This window comes from Aythya ferina (assembly GCF_964211825.1).
Source record: "Aythya ferina genome assembly, chromosome: 18".
NCBI classification, from domain to species: domain Eukaryota; kingdom Metazoa; phylum Chordata; class Aves; order Anseriformes; family Anatidae; genus Aythya; species Aythya ferina.
Genome location: NC_140317.1, coordinates 10,793,729 through 10,809,289, shown reverse-complemented (window position 1 = coordinate 10,809,289; position 15,561 = coordinate 10,793,729). Strand labels below are relative to the sequence as shown.

General features: G+C 49.9%; 1 protein-coding gene across 1 annotated transcript in view; it reads right to left on the bottom strand.

The window, feature by feature from the left end:
- Nucleotides 1-14,550: 14,550 nt before the first annotated feature.
- Nucleotides 14,551-15,561, bottom strand: part of MAP2K6 (mitogen-activated protein kinase kinase 6) — a 53,394-nt gene continuing 52,383 nt past the window's right edge. The window contains exon 13 of the mRNA XM_084491755.1: nucleotides 14,551-14,892. The gene's annotated coding sequence lies outside the window, so the exon portion shown is untranslated. The remainder of the gene's footprint in view (nucleotides 14,893-15,561) is intronic.

Below are 15,561 nucleotides of genomic sequence, written 5' to 3'. Positions count from 1 at the left end.
GGAGAGGCTAAGAAGATCACAAAAGCAGCCCCAGCAGCAGGATCCCGTCCCTGGGAGGCAGCTGCAGAGGGAGGGCAGGGACCTGGTGGCCTGCGGGGACATCGCCAGTTTTCCCTGCTGCTCCCTGATAAGGAGCAGTGAAGCATGGCCTCATTGTGGCCACCAACAAAAATGCAGGTACCCTCAGAGAGAGAAAAAACTGTCTAAAACAGAAGGAGACTGCAAGTGTGGCTCAGGGTCAGGTCATTCAGAGGACTTACAAAGTCGAATAGTAGCTGATGCAAAACATTTTAAGAAACACTGTGTGTGGAGTTTCTCATCCAAAATCCCCACATATTGGAGTCAGCACAATGTATTTGATCTTTCAGCTGGTTCAGCTTCCATCATCCTGAATTCAGGGGAAAAAAATGTAGCTCTTTGGAAAGATTTCCCAGCACCGCAGCCTTTTGAAGAGCATCACCTGGCATACAGTGATCCTTAGCAGGGACAGCTGGTGCCACCTAGGCCAGGACAGCTGCCCTGGTGGACCTAGCAGTCAGCAGACAAACTTTTTAAATAAATATTGAAAAGAAAATAACATCCACAGGTACATCTCTGCAAAGTTATTTGTGGCTTTGACACCATATATGAATTAAAGCTTCCCTTTGCCAAAGACTTTTAACTTGGACCATGAAATAGGGCTGCAAAGTAGATAGAAAACATGCCAGCAGTACATCGCCTGCTTTTTGCTTTTTATTTTTAAACATAGTTGGTTTTGTAATACTTCCCCCAGAGGTGATGCAAGCCACAACTGACCCATAGCCCCGCGTCTGCTGAAATCTGCCGAAATCACAGCTCTGTGAAATTCATAACAGGTCTCTACTTTATCAGGAAATATATTGTGCAATAATGCAAGCTATTAATTAACATGAACAGAGATGCATTTCTCATCCTTTCCATCTCTTCAAGACAGTCGCTCATTACAAGGACTTATTCAGGCAAATGTCAAACATGAAGTGGCCTTCCTTCCTTTCGTGCAACTTGCCGAGATACTTGAAGGAATTTTAGGAAAGCAAACCCGCGCTGAGCATCAGGCTGACGGAGGCTGAGAGCTGCCAAGTTATTATTACAGCATTTTGCTATTATTTAATAGGAAGCATCCCAGACATCTTAACAAATAGGAGTCCCTTGCGGCTATTTTGCACAATATTTCTTGGATCGTGTGACTCAGCACTTTATCGGCACAGCAAAGATATAAAAAATAAGGCTCGAATTGGCAGCAAGCAGCACTTGCAGCAGGTGGGAGGTGCTGGGTTTGCTCCTCAGGACAGTGCCACAGGAACCCCAACCCTCGGGGCTGATCCTTCCCAACACAAAATTTCCCATCCCACTGCCCAGGCAGAATATGCCCCGCCGGGGCTGGGTAAAGGAGATAACTTCTCTCTCAAGGACTTCTCCAGGCGTTCTAATGCGCTTCCCAACCTCCTCGTGGTGGCCATATGAGGGATGAAAACTGGTTTCACACCAGCATTTGCTGACAGCAAAATATAATGAAAAACATTTATATGAAACAATGTAGACCACATACTAATTGGCATTTTATGTAACCACCCCGAAGATCATAAGATTTCAATTTAGCATAGCTAATCACGGCATCGATCGCGCTCCCCTGGAGCCAGGCGTTACTGGGACGGCTGCGCTGCTGCCCCGCACCTCCAGATCACGTCCCTGGATCTGTCTTCTCCTCTCGTCAAACCCATCAAAGCAAGAGGAATGCTGGGCGCAGGAATCCGGTCGGTGCTGGCCATGAAGTGGGTCATTTAGAGGAATCCATAGAAAAGGAAAAAAGAATTGAATTTCAGCCCCATGTGCTGAGCTGGGCACCGGTGTGTCGGTAGCTGACGGGAAGCCTGAAAATGTTTTTAATGTTCTTTGTGGGTTCACAGGCCCAGGACCTTTGAACTTTATATCTTAGGTAAAGACACATGTAAAGAAAGGTAAATTTAAGAGGAGAGGAGCCATGTGGTGGACAGAGGACACCCTGGCAGCATCTCCACCTGCTCTTTCTGAGGTTCTGCATGTGACAATGTCCCAGTCATCAAGCCAAGCTCACCAATAATGCTTCTCAAGCACTGCAATGAGACAGACATCCCAAAATAAGAGCTGAGCCGCTCATTTTCCACTGTTGAACCCCCTCTTTTCAAACACACAGGTGTTTGAAAAGAAAAAACATCAAAGCACCTTCAGGCTGGCTGGCAGAAGGGTGAGCTGTAAGCTCTGGGTGCTGCCGGAGCCATGCTCTCAGCACAGCTCCTGGCATTGCCTCAGGACCTGAAAATGGGACGGATCCTGAGCGTCTTGCTTCAAAGCTGCAGCTCATCCCGGTTGTGTCCACGAGCCTAGTGAAAGTGCTCCATGGCCCTCTTCTAGCACTCCCTTCTTTCTACCAAATATTTGCTGGGAACCGTGTGCCAGTGCTGGACTGAATGAAATAACTTTGTGTTCTGGTCGTGACCTGCCACTGCCCTTGTGTGTAAATAAACCCAGTTGCATCACACTTCAGTTTTTAAACTTCTGAGTCATTTCTGTCTAAAACGTCATTTTTGGCATAGTACCTCTGGCTTTTTCTACCTTTAAAGGTGGTGTGGTGTTTTTCTTTGTAGTGTTCAGGAAGAACAGCTACTGTAAACCCTCACTTCTCATGCAGTCACGGGGTGGCAGAAGCAGCAGGGGCTCTTCTGCTGCTTGGTGCAGGAGGGGAAGGTGATGCAGCAACCTGCTCCCTCTCGGAGACCCCCAAGTCTTCCCCAAGCACCATCCTGCTTTGCTCTGCTTCCCCAGAGCCAGAGGCTAAAATGATGCTTTGGGAGGTGCCGGTGGATTTTCCCAGAGCTCTACCACCGACTGCATCGCCCTGCCCCAAGGGACCAGAGCATCTGCGGTTCCTCCCCAAAACCCCTCCACAGCTGAAACCTCCCCGGCTGCCTTTCACTTCCCTCCTCTCCTCCCCCTGCTCGGGCCCAGCCCAGGATGCTCAGGCATAAAAACACCACCAGTCACGCAAGAGAAACATTAAAACCCCACAAAAGCCTCGGCAGCAGCGCGGGGGAGAGGGTGCCGGCGTTTGTGGGCGGCCGCGAGCACCAGGAGAAGTAGGTCCAAGGTAACCAGAGTTAAAAACAAACCCGCCACGTCCCGTCCCGTCCCGCACCCGGGGTTGTTGTTTTCTGGGCTGAGGTTACTCAGGAAGTTTGCAGCAGGATACACCGATGACCTCTGCTCGCAGCAATCGTGTTAACGCTTCGCTTACCTTTTCTCCCACAATAAGCTGCATGTTTCCTCCCCGGGAGCACGGCTTCCTGTGCTGGGGACCTGCTGGGGCTGTGACCCCCGGGGACATCCCATGCCCTGAGCCCCCCCATGGTGAGCACAGGCACCCCGGGAGCTGATGGGGTCGAGGGGAGGCAGCGGTGGGGTCCAGCGCCAGGGCAAGGAGGGATGGGGGGCGGTGGGGACATGGCGGGGAGATTTGGGCAAGGGAAAGGGTGTGAAGGAAAAAATTGGAAGAAACCAGGGAATGGCTTCTTTGGGTGATGTTTGCAGGTGGAAAACAAGTGAGGTCTCAGCTGGGGATGGAGGGAGGTGGGCAGTTCTCAGCCAGTTCTCATCCAGACGACTGCAAAATAAATGTGGGAACGGGTTGTATCGTGATCTGCTGGGTTATCCGTGCTTTAGGGGAGGAAAGGACGGAATAAGTAATGAAAAGCACATTAACAAGTATTTTATTTGAATTTGAAAGCAAAATTAAGATCGTTCTCAGTTGGAAAAAAAAAAAAAAAAAAGCCAAAATTCAGGATCTACATGTATGCAGGGTGTGCTGCTTAAGTCCATGGCCACAGAGGCCAGAATATAGGAGGGTCTAATCCAGAAACATGCAGAGCCTTTCCCACCTGGATGCAAAATAGAAGTCCGGTAGCCAGAAACCCCATCTTCATCTTCCAAAGAGGATCCTCTCTGGAGGAAGCATGAGCAACTCCTCGGGGAGTGACTCCTTTGGACTAAATATTCAGGACCTGGGGAGAGGCAAAATATCACCTCCTTCCCATGCATTTCGGCCACTTTGAGGCAAGACACAGCCTGTAACAGAGCAGGAAAATATCCTTACCCTGTGCTGCTGCAGTACCTGCACCTTGGGGGGCAAGGAGCAGGGCAGCCCCAGCGCTCGGGCTCGGAGGGCTCCTCTACCTTGTTTGAATTGCATTTTGTGGCGGGTGGGGGCTGGATGGGGCTGCAACAATGGCTCAAAAACAGGCTCTGGAAAGAGCGACTCACTTGCTGAGCCATTGAGGATGTTGTTTATATGTTAGATCCTGTTTTCTTCCTCGAGCAAAGTGCCTCTCCTCCCAGGTGCATCTCCCGCAGCTCCCCGCCACGCGGGGCCATGCAGCATCCTGCCCGCGGCTCCTCTCCCACCCTCGCACCCTAAACCAACTTTGTGGGGCTGCAACCCCAGGAGGGAGCCCCGGGGTGAGATACAGCACGAAAAACAACCCCATCACCCCCACGCCATGTCTGTGGGGTGGAGGCAAGACCCAGGTTCAGCACGATGCAGGCTGCTCCCCCTTGGGTGGGTGCTTTGGATGGGTGCGGGCAGTGCTGTGGGTGCTCCTGGCATCCTTTGACCTCACCTGGGACCTATAGGGCAGCAAAATCAAATGTCAGCAGAGGGGAAGATGTCCCCAAAGAGATGGGAAATTGCCAACACCATGAGACCCTCCAAGGATGGGCAATGGCGAGGACCTAGACACAACTGTGGGGACACTGACTCAGGGGTAATGGGCCAAAATTATTGATACTTTTTAATTTTACCCCAAAGGAGAGTAGCCATGAGCTTGGGGAAGCTGCAGGGATGACACAGCCATCCCACACATGAGGGAGTCACCAGCCCGAGCTCTTTCTCCAGCTGGTGGAGCCAGGGGGGGACCCTTGGAGACCCCCACCTCCCACCCTGCCCCTTCAGCATCCCCCAGCGAGGACGCTGCCCGGGCTGACACGTCCCCTCGCCTGGGGACGGGGGGACGGGAACCAGGACATGGGCCGGGGCGCAGCAGCTGCCAACATGGGAATGTTTGAACAAGGAGCGAAACCTCATTTAAACAAATAAATAAACAAGCTGACATCCTCCGGGCCCGGGTTTATGATAATAAAAACAGAGCGCGCAGCTTGTGGGAGGAAAATACATCGTGTATTTTCACATCTCCCATTTCCTCCTAGACCGTCGCAAGAATTTCCTCCGAGTCCATCGCTTCCTTCTGACATTTTCGAGCCCAGAAACCCGTATCAGGGCCCAGTGCCCTCTCCTTGATGAGTGACGCAGGAAGAAGGGGCTTTGAAGGATACCTCTCGGCCAGATTTTTGTGCCTGGTTGTCTGAAGTGTTGGATGCAGGGCAGGGACCATGCAGAGCAAGCGTTGGGAGCCCACCGTGGCCCAGCCTGGTGCTTTCCCAATGTTCCAGCCTTGTAACATCCTCAGAGAGCTGTGCAGAGCGGGGCTGTGGGTTCTGCTTTGCTGATTAAACACCTCCTTTGAGGCTTGTACTTGCAGATCAGGCAAGGAAACGCACTCACACCGGTGCTGTGCTCCCCTGTCCTGCCCAGGAGGCAGTGGACATGCTCACCCTGATGCTCAGCAGCCACTAGCTCAGAGCAAATTGATTTGCAAACAGGTAAACTGAGGCACCGAGCAAGCAGTCTCCTCAACCAGCCCCCAGCTCCACAGCCACCAGGAGCCTTTATAATTATTTTCACGTGAGGGTGCTTAAAACCACCCGTGCTTTCCCAAAGCAGCTGCCAGGGTGTCCTCATTTGCCACACTCTTGTGTAAGTGTTAACATAAGCCACGGGGCACGAGTGTCCCCAGTCCCCGCAGCAGGGACCACGCCGGAGTTTTCCTGGTGTCCCAGCGCCTCCGTGCTCAAGCAGCCTGAAGTTCCGTGCCTGTGGCTGTGAATGAGGCTGAGAAGCTCACGCTAATTCAGAGATCACAGTAAACAAGTTGTGGGGATGTGAGCTGGGATATCCTGGAAAACCTCAGCTGCCCTGAAAAGGAAAAATAATAATAATAATAATTAAAAAAAAAAAAAAAAGTCACAAGTGCATGCCAGAGGGCTTTAAATCGAGGTGAGGTTGTCCTAACTCTGGCTCCAGCCAGGGCAATATTTGTTTTTTCCCAGGTTGGGGATAATTCAGGCACCTTTGCCCTAAAGCAGCGACCTGCAGCTGTCACCTCGGGGCCATGTCCCCAGGGCAGCGCCATGCATGTCCCCGAGCCTGAGAGAAACCCAGCAGTCCTATCACAGGGGAAAAAAATAAAGTCACCTTGGGAAGAGAATGCTTCCCATTTTTTGGCTCTCAGAGGTGTCAAAGGAAGCAATCTGACGTCGAAGGGCCGGAAAAAAACAGCTTCTTGGCTGATGTTGGTCATGTACCGCGAGGTCACTTCGAAAGCTATCAGTGGCTTAAAAATAAATGCAGCGTGGAGGTTGCCATTCAGCGATATCCTGTATCCGAAAGCTGCAGGGGTGTAAGCAGGAAGAAACTGGAATGACCTTCCCCCCCCTCCCCCAGTCCCACATTTTTTTTATTTTTTTTCCTTTTTCACAGTCCTGGTAGTAAATCACTGACATTTCTGCATTCAACTGACCGTGCTTTGTTGCAAACTGTCCAGCGGGTGCTGCGCTGGGTGCTGCATTTGGACAGGGCAAGGTAGCCACCAAGCCCCCTCTGCTCAGGTCGTGCTGAGGATGGAGATGATGGCCATTATCAGCTCGAGGTGGTCAGCAGTTTGCAGGCAGGCACGTGGGAGAAAAGAAAATCCTCTGTGCGACTGATTTGCTTTTCCACAAGTGCTTCTGCAGCACAAACCCATCAATTCCTGCCTTGCATACCTTGTGGGGATGTTGAGGGCGAGCATCCCTGCAGGTTGCGGGGATGTTGAGGGTCTACTGAGTTGTGGGATGCTGAGGGCGAGCAGCAGGGTGATGAACAAGATGCTCATTTCTGCACATGATGGCTCACTGCTGGGAAGCACTCTGATATTTTCAGATCCAGCCCTGCTCACTCTTGGCTCTTTGTACTTCATCTTTCCACCACCTTCCGACCTCCTCCTGCTTCCTCCTACCCCCATGGCAGAGGTGAAGGCAGCTCCAAATGAGACACCTGGGCCATGTAGGGGATTGAGTAAACCCTTCAGGATGGGGGCAACCAGCCCAGGTGGAGATCTTGGCCCTTCATACCCCGTGGTGCCACAGCAGAGCTCCCCATGCACACCAGGGATGCCCACAGAGTCTTGGGGTGGGTTTCCTGAACCAGGACCCTTGCTGGACATAGAGGGTCCTTTCCGAATGCCACAAAGCTAAGAGTAGTGATACGGATCACCTGGGTGCAAGGCTGTGGACAGAAAATCAGCCAATAAGCCCATTTATGTTTTCTCCTGAGAAACTTCCGACCACAGGAAGGGATTGACACCCAAACAGAGAAAGAAAGAGGAAGAAGATTTATGTCTGCTGGGCTTAGAGGATCAAAAAACTGCCGTGATGCAAAACACGATCGAGGCTACAATCCCCTTTTGATGTCTGCAGGAAGGAAAGAAGATGCTGAGAACTTTCTCAGCTCTGTGGATGCCAGCCCCTTATTTCCACGTCCAGGGTCAAGAGGTGGTGGAAAGAAAAATAAAGTCCAACTGGGAAATAAGTTGAAAAGAGCCCTTTCCTTGCCCAGGGTTCCAGGGTAGTGCGGGAGGGAGCCACAGCCTCACAAATTGCATCCCCACAAATTGCATCCCCGTGCATCACAGCCCCGTACATCACATCCCTGTGTGTCCCACCCCCATCTATCACATCCCCATGCATCACATCCCTGCACCATCACGTCCCTGCAGCATCACCGTGCCCAATGCACCCCCAGCAGTGTGACACCCACTCTGGATGGAGAATACAAGTGGCCAGGAACATTCCTGAAGTCACTTTGGAGAGTCAATGCTATCCGTCCCTGTAACAGGTTGACCTGAGTGTCCCCACCACGGCCACGTCCCCTCAGACAATAGTGCATGCTGCTGGGACACTGTCCACAGCGGGTGAAATCCCTAAATTTAGATATACCAGCTGTGAGTGGTATGCAAGGTATTTAAGGGCCTATAATTTTAGACTAAGACGTATTTAATCATGTTATATCTGGGGCTGAGCAACGCAAAATATTTTCCACGGTTATTCATGTGGATCTTTACATGAATTAGCAGTAGCCATAATCATCCCTCTTCAGAGTCCTTGCACTAGGGAGGGCAGACGAAGCTGGACTTTCCCTTTGCACCAGTTGGTGTTTGCGAGAAAAGCACTCGAGCATCCACCAGACCAAGGAAAAGAAAAATCCCCGGGTTGCCTGGGACAGGTCACGGGTGGGCAGCAGCCCTGGGACTGGAGCAGTTTCAGCCCATCCCCACATAAACAGAGATAAATCCATCAGCAAAGGGGGTTTACAGAACAAGCCGAGAAATTTAGGGAAATTTTAATCCGCTTACAGATTTTCCACAAACAAAAACGCGGGCTGCTGGGGCCAGGTCGGTGACTGGGGTGAGTCGGCAGAGCGCCCTTGATGTTGGTGTGCTAATTTTTAACAGCTGGGGAAATCTGGCACGGGGTCCTCACAAGTCGCACTCCTCCCTCCCATTGCTACGAGCAGCTGGGTGGGCGACAGCGCTGGTGGCCCAGGAGCATCTCAGAAGCATCCTCCCAACACCACCTGTGAGCAGCAGCTGGGCAAAAAGGTTTTGTTCTCTTCCAGCACAGCCATTCCTGCTGGAAGCCGCTGGAAAGGGAACCGCGACCTTCCTTCTGCAAGGATGGATAACACAGGCATTCATTTTTATGCCATTTTTGGGCAGCTTGGGAGGACTTGGGGTGCCTGTATTGTGAACAAAATAAATCTGGCTTGCCTTCAGATGTATCTTCAGGTGGTTTCACTTCAAGTGTTTTGGAGATGAGCAGTGGGCTGCAGGCAAAACAGAGATTTTTGGATATTTATAAAACTACAGAATCTTATTTTCAGTTGCTGAGTTTTGATATTTGCTGTTTGCTTTAAATAAAGCCTACTTTGTTGGTTTCTTTTGTTTATTTGTTTGTTCTTGTGATTCAGGATGACTGGGAGCACCCAGCATCTGGGAAGCTGTGTGCGCATGTGGTTTAAACCTGCCTCAGAGTAGTCGCAAGTGTGTTTTGCATATTTATCATGGACAGAGGGATTATAATATAATTATTCACTACCAGTCAATAAAAAAGGAATTATCGTAACAGCTTCCATGTCACACATGGGATCACACTGCAATTAAGAAGGAAAAGCCCACAGTTAATCACTGGAAATGCTTTCTTCGTGTTCTACAAGGCACAGGAGAGAGCATTTACGTGGAGATGATGCTGCAGCGAAGGGAAGGTGCCCGGAGCAAATGCACGCTGCAGCAGCGATGTCTGCTGGGCTGGTGTCTGCAAAGCAATCCCGACAACCTTGCCTTGCCATGGGAATCACAACCAAGAGACACAGCTAAGACGATTTAGGAGCTGAGCGACTTCTGCAGGTCTGGGCAACTCCCAACTCCCCTTGCATGAAACGCAGTATGGGGAAAGATTGCTCCCCATTGCTCTTCTGCTGGAATATGAAGCACTGCAATGCTCAGTCCCTCTGTTAAATGGCAGGTTCCCCCTCCCTGGCATTCAGGAGATGACAGCAGTGCCCATCAGAAAGGGCAGCAGTTCCTAAAACAGCTGTAGCTTGACCCAGCACGGTGCCAATGAAGATGCTGCAAATGCTGCTGACAACTGATGGAGTCGATGAAGGATTCAGGACCCATTTTTCTCTGTTAGCTGCTCAGGTGGTTGCAAGAGAAGTCACTCTGTCGTCACCCAGGTCATGCCCCTGTGCCCCGAGGGAACGTGTGCTCCTTTTATAAGCACGCGCTCCTCCCGTCGCGAAGCACATCGAGCCGTGGATGTGATAACTGTCATAACTGCTGCTGGCTCCGCGTTGCCTCGCTGCTGCTATAATAGAAGGGCAGACCCCTTCCAAGCACAATAAATATTGCAACCACCAGGCCCTGAAGTCTCCCGTCTAATTAAAGGCTTTGGGTATGGATATTCCAAGAGCTGCTGAGATCCGGTGGAAGCGGGACAACGTAAACACCTTGGAGAATGCCTCAGTTTCCAGATGAGCTCCCCACATAAAACCACGCAGCCTCTGCTCTCCCCGAGCAGAGCAGCAAAGCCCCTGCCTTGGCCCTCGCCGTGCTAAGCCATCAGGGAAATGGAAAAATACAGCGTATGCACTCATTCCTGATCATTACTGATCAGCAGTGGTCCAGAAACTTGGTAACTGATAGCTATTATTTTTATCCCGGCTTTTGTGTATGAGTGTCTGTTACTGCTCTTGATTCTTGTCCTCCTGCACAGTTTCACGCTCTATAATAGTTTACAGGGCCTGAAAAGCAAAAACTTTCCTTGCTCTGGGGACTGTGGGGTTTGGAAATGTCCAACCCACCTTTTCAGTGTCCTCTGAGGATTTGAGCATCTCTTCTGTGTCACACAGCCAGCACCTTACTACAGAGCCTGCCTTCGCCTCTCGGGGAGGCTGTGAGCTGGGTATTTGCGACCGGGAGCACCAGAAGCTGTTCTGCATGCTTTGACATTATCTTCCACCAAAAAAAACCACATTCATTTATTAAACCTCACACAGAGATAGATACAGGTTACCCACTTTAATTTGCACAGACAAAGGTTAACTGGCCCACCAGAGCTCACTGGGCAGGCCAGCAGGTGCCCTCCCATCCCTGCCAGATTCCAAAATACCTGGGAGCCAGGAACCTCACACTGGTGCCTCTTTATCCTGAATCCCCTCACAGACCACACAGGGGAATCAAGTGAGCAATACCCCAAACCCCCTCCTGCCTTTAGCCATTGCCTTCTTCCCGTCTTGCTTTTCTTAGTATCCAGAAGACAGAAAGAAAAAAAAAAAAATTTAAAGGCAACATGAAACCATTCCACACTCCCAATGAGAAAATAAAAATGGATGTTGCGGGCTCATGTGTTCTATATGTTTCCAAATATTTCCATCTGCTCCTGAAATTTCCATTAGGAGTTGCCAAAAAGTCTTACAGAATTGTTAACACGATGGTAAATTTAGATTCTTTTTATGGAGAGACGTTTCCCCACCCTCCTAAAAGTCTGGTATCAATTTGTCCTGTCACTGATAAGCCAAAGGTATTGCTGCATTTGCCCTTTTGCCCTGCTTGTGGCGGAGCTGCTGGCTGCGATGGGACAGGAGGGGATGGAAGGGGACAGGAGGGGATGGATGGGACAGGGCAGGAGGCAGGGAGGTAGCACAAGCAACCACGTACATGGCACGGTAATCACAGTGCCACAGCACCTCCAGACTGTCTGGGACACAGACAGTCCCAGCACAGCTTTTTTGATGCTTTTTCATTAAAACAGGGTTTTCTTTCCTGCTGGGAGGTGTCTTGCCAGGTTGGCTCTCGCATGTGCTCCGTTGGATCAGCGGTGGCATCACTCAGGGCTGATCTATCTGCTGTTACCGGAGCTGAGAGGAGCACAGCGAGCACTCTGCAATATTGTTTTAAAGCAGTCACTCTCTGTGACTTAATAATAGTCCTGTCCATGCAGCATAGCAAATAAGGGCCGTTTTCCAGACGAGGAACTTAACAGACACTGAAGATTCCTGCCCAGAACACACCACTCCTGCATCCTGCAGCAGGGCTGGTGCTGACAGGGAGGGCAGCCCGTGGTCCTGAGCCTGGAGATGTGAACCCAAGCCCATGCAGCTCAGGGCAGCGAGCTCCCTGCCACCATCCCAGCAATGGTATCTGTTCTGCCAGGCTGCCTCTTCCAGTGACCGTCCATCTCCCCCTATTAAATGCACTGCAAAAAAATTACATACCCACACAGAAAAGAAACTTGACAATGCTTTTAGTTACGATCAAGCCTAGCTACAACACCTAGAGAAGTGAATTGCTAGATAGACACTGTAGGGACGCCACAGTGACTCCCTGCAGTGACTCTTCTAGGGCATTGGAATGCACTTAGGGATGGATCTATAGCATAGAACTTAATCTTCCTTAAGGAAGAAAGGAGAGCTGCAAGTCTGCGTTCTTGCTCCCGGGAGAATGGCACAACAACGAGCCCAGGGAAGGAGAATTACAGACGCCTCATTTCATCCTTTCTACCCCTGTGATGTTCCCTGACGTGCCGCTGAGCTTTGCCCACCTCGGGGAATGCTGCACCACGAGGAGCAGCTGTGCACAGGCTGGGGGGGAAGCAAGGAACTCGCAGCAGCCGCCTTCAGAAACGAGCCCTTCCCACCGAAAGGAAACCTGTCTGATCTTCTAAACCCTTCCCTGCAATTACGCTTATCGTATTTCCCTCCTGATGTATTTCTTCTTCGAGAGCAACAGCCTCCACTCTGAGCTCTGGGCGAGCTCTGGGGCTCACACATCCGCGCATTGCCACCTGCAGCCTGCTTGGGAAAGAGCCGCGCTCGGCAGCGAGCCCCAGAGCTCGCTTCTGTGCTCGCCTCAGGTCACCCAGATGTCCCGGAGTGAATGGCATCAGCTTGTCTGGCCTCATCACTGTATAATTAGTCCACTTGGTTTCGAATTTTAGAGCTCAACCTTCATCCTGCCGAGAGCTGGAAAGAGATGGGAGCTCTCGGAGGAAACAGGGGAGCTCCTGTCTGCTTGGACAGTATGAATTATTAACTTCTGCGGGCACTGTTGTTCAGACTTCAGTGTTAAAAAGACGTGGTTAACGTCTTCCCTAATTTTCTTGTCAATTTTCAGAGTGAAACTTCCTCTCTTCTCGCACGCAGCAGTGTGAAAGCCAGGGGAACCCGCAGAGAGCGCGAGTTTGTGCTACCAGGCGGCTGAAGTCGTTTTATCTTAAACTGTTAATTTTTCATAACGTTGCATTTTTTATGTATTAGTGACTGAGCTCTCAGCCAGATATTTTATTTTTTTAATATTTGCATTTTTGTAGGAATAAAAAAAATAAATAAATTATATTTGCTTGAAGAAAACATCAAAATTCAAGCAGATGGGAGTTTTTACCAAAAGAAGACTGTTTTGCTCAGAATTCATTCTATTTCCAAAACCTCAAATAAAGTTTCATATCTTTCAGCAAATCTTGGACCGGGATTATAAATTCAAAATAAAAATACAGAAATTTCCTACGTTGAGCTTATAAATGCTAGTTTACGACATATTCTGGTGTCTTAATGAGAGCCATGTGACCAAAGTTACACATTATAGGAAACAGCCAAAAGGCACATATTATTTTACAGGTATATTTTTAACTGTAGAGGATTGCTTTTTAAAAGTTTAACACAAGATGTTGTTATCCTTTTTTAATTAAAAAATTACTGCGGTATTTTTCCATTTTTAACATGCTCTGCTCTGCACCTCAGCAGTGCGCAGGGGAACCACATCGTGTCCCCAGAGTCCTCTGTGCACTACAGATGTTGGCACCAATGCTATTTATTGTCACCTTGCAGCTCCCAAAAGCTCTGTCTTGCTGATTTTCTTCACCGCAAGCCCTCACAGCATCATTTCAGAAAAGTTTTGGGTGTACAGAACTGCTGATGTTGGATAGCAACAGCATCACTAAAACACTTTTATTTTACTTAAGCCCAGCAAACTAAGACAGTGATGATAATGGCATGTGACGGTATTGGAGAGGAAAGTCTCAGGCCTTGCTACACCTCACCTGTTAAATATTATTGGGTTTAGTGCCGTAGGAGGTCTGAGCTCTCTGGACCTCACAACACAGCCTTAGTAATTATCCCCATTTCTAACCCCATCTCCACTGTTTGTCCCTATTGACAGTGCTGCTATTGAATACCCAGTAATGGGTTGCAGCCTCCAGCAATCCTCCCTCTCATTTTCCAGCTCAGGGGAAACACAACAGATGAGCCCATACATGAAAAGGAGGGGAGGCAAGGCTGTGGTTCTCTGTGAGGGCATCAGTGGCACTCACTCAGGTCCTGGGCACAGGGGACACACACCACTGATGGCCCAGCGGTGGTTTCTGTCTATATGTGTGGTACTAAACAAGGCTCAGTCTGCAGCCAAATCCACCAGGTCTCAGTGCTGGAGGGCAGCTTGAGGCTGACTTGGGGAGGAATTGCATTGAGTCAGCCTGGCTAGCTTCCCCCCCCAGGAAGGAACCATGGCCAAAAACTGTCCTGGCACCTCAGGTCTCTGTATGCTACCCTGAGACCAACAAGCATCCCTCCGGCAGTCCATACAAGCCTTCAGTGGCACCAATTTCACTGTAAAATATTTGCATGTTTTCAATTACAGTGTAGGCCAGGCAGACCCACGAGGCTCTTCGCAGTGCCGAGCCCATACAATGGATGCATTAGATCGTTCTCTTAAGCATTGCCTGGTGGGCCAAAAGAATCCTGGGTTTACAAGAGTTAAGGACGGAGGGCTGGGAATTAATTGACATCTTCCATCTTCATATGATCTCAGGTGGATACTTTATTTTTTGTCTGAGGAGGTTTATTTTCCTCCAGCTTGATTGGATGAATTGTGTTCCCAGAGATCAGAGAGTTCAGATGGCAGAGGATCCTCTTACCAGAAGATGAAAGCCAATATAATCAACTGCACAACTTCAAAACATGCAGCTTGTTCTTGTTGGCTGCGCCTAAGTTTTCCCTGCAGAGAAGCTGTCGACAATGATTTGATATCAATCCAGTAACAATCCCTGGTTTCTAATAATAATTTGCACTTCAGTAGAAATGTTCATGTGAGGCTCTGAGAACATTTAGCAGATGGTCATTAGCGAAGCTCCCCAGTTCTCCTGCAAGGAAGAGATAACAATTATTAGCCTTGTTTTACAGATGGTGACACCGAGGTGAGGCACTGAAAGGTGAAATAACTCTCCTAATTTTCCATAACGAGCCGGTGGCAACAGATCTATGAATGAAACCCAGGCATCCTGCTGCGATTACTCCACAAACCCCATATCCTTATCTCTTACAGGAAAACATGGTCAAAGAGGTGAGCCTGGAAAGCAAAAAGCGAGTGACTCAAAGGCAGGCTTCATGACACATTTCTGGAAATAAGGAATTAGGTCTGGGTCAATAAATAACTGGAAAACCAGGGGGACGCAATCTGAGAGGCATGTGAAATGAGGATGGATGGAAAAGCAAGAAGATAATGGAAGGGAGGGGAAGGAAAACAGAGAGCGGGACTGACTTTTTCTTTCCACTCTTGGTTTCAATCAGCGTTGTAAAACGAAAGGTTAAGGCCCAGAAGGAACAGAGAAAGCGAGCGGCGTCTGCCCCCGCGGGGCTGAGACTCATGAGGGAGGCTCCCCAGGGGCTGTGCTCACCGGGCCCATGGCCCATGGCCCTCAAGCCTCAACCCACAGCCCACATCCCTCGGCCCACAGCCCAGGGCCCTCAGCCCATGGCCCATAGCCCTCAGCCCTCAGCACAGGGCCCTCAGCCCTCAGCACAGGGCCCTC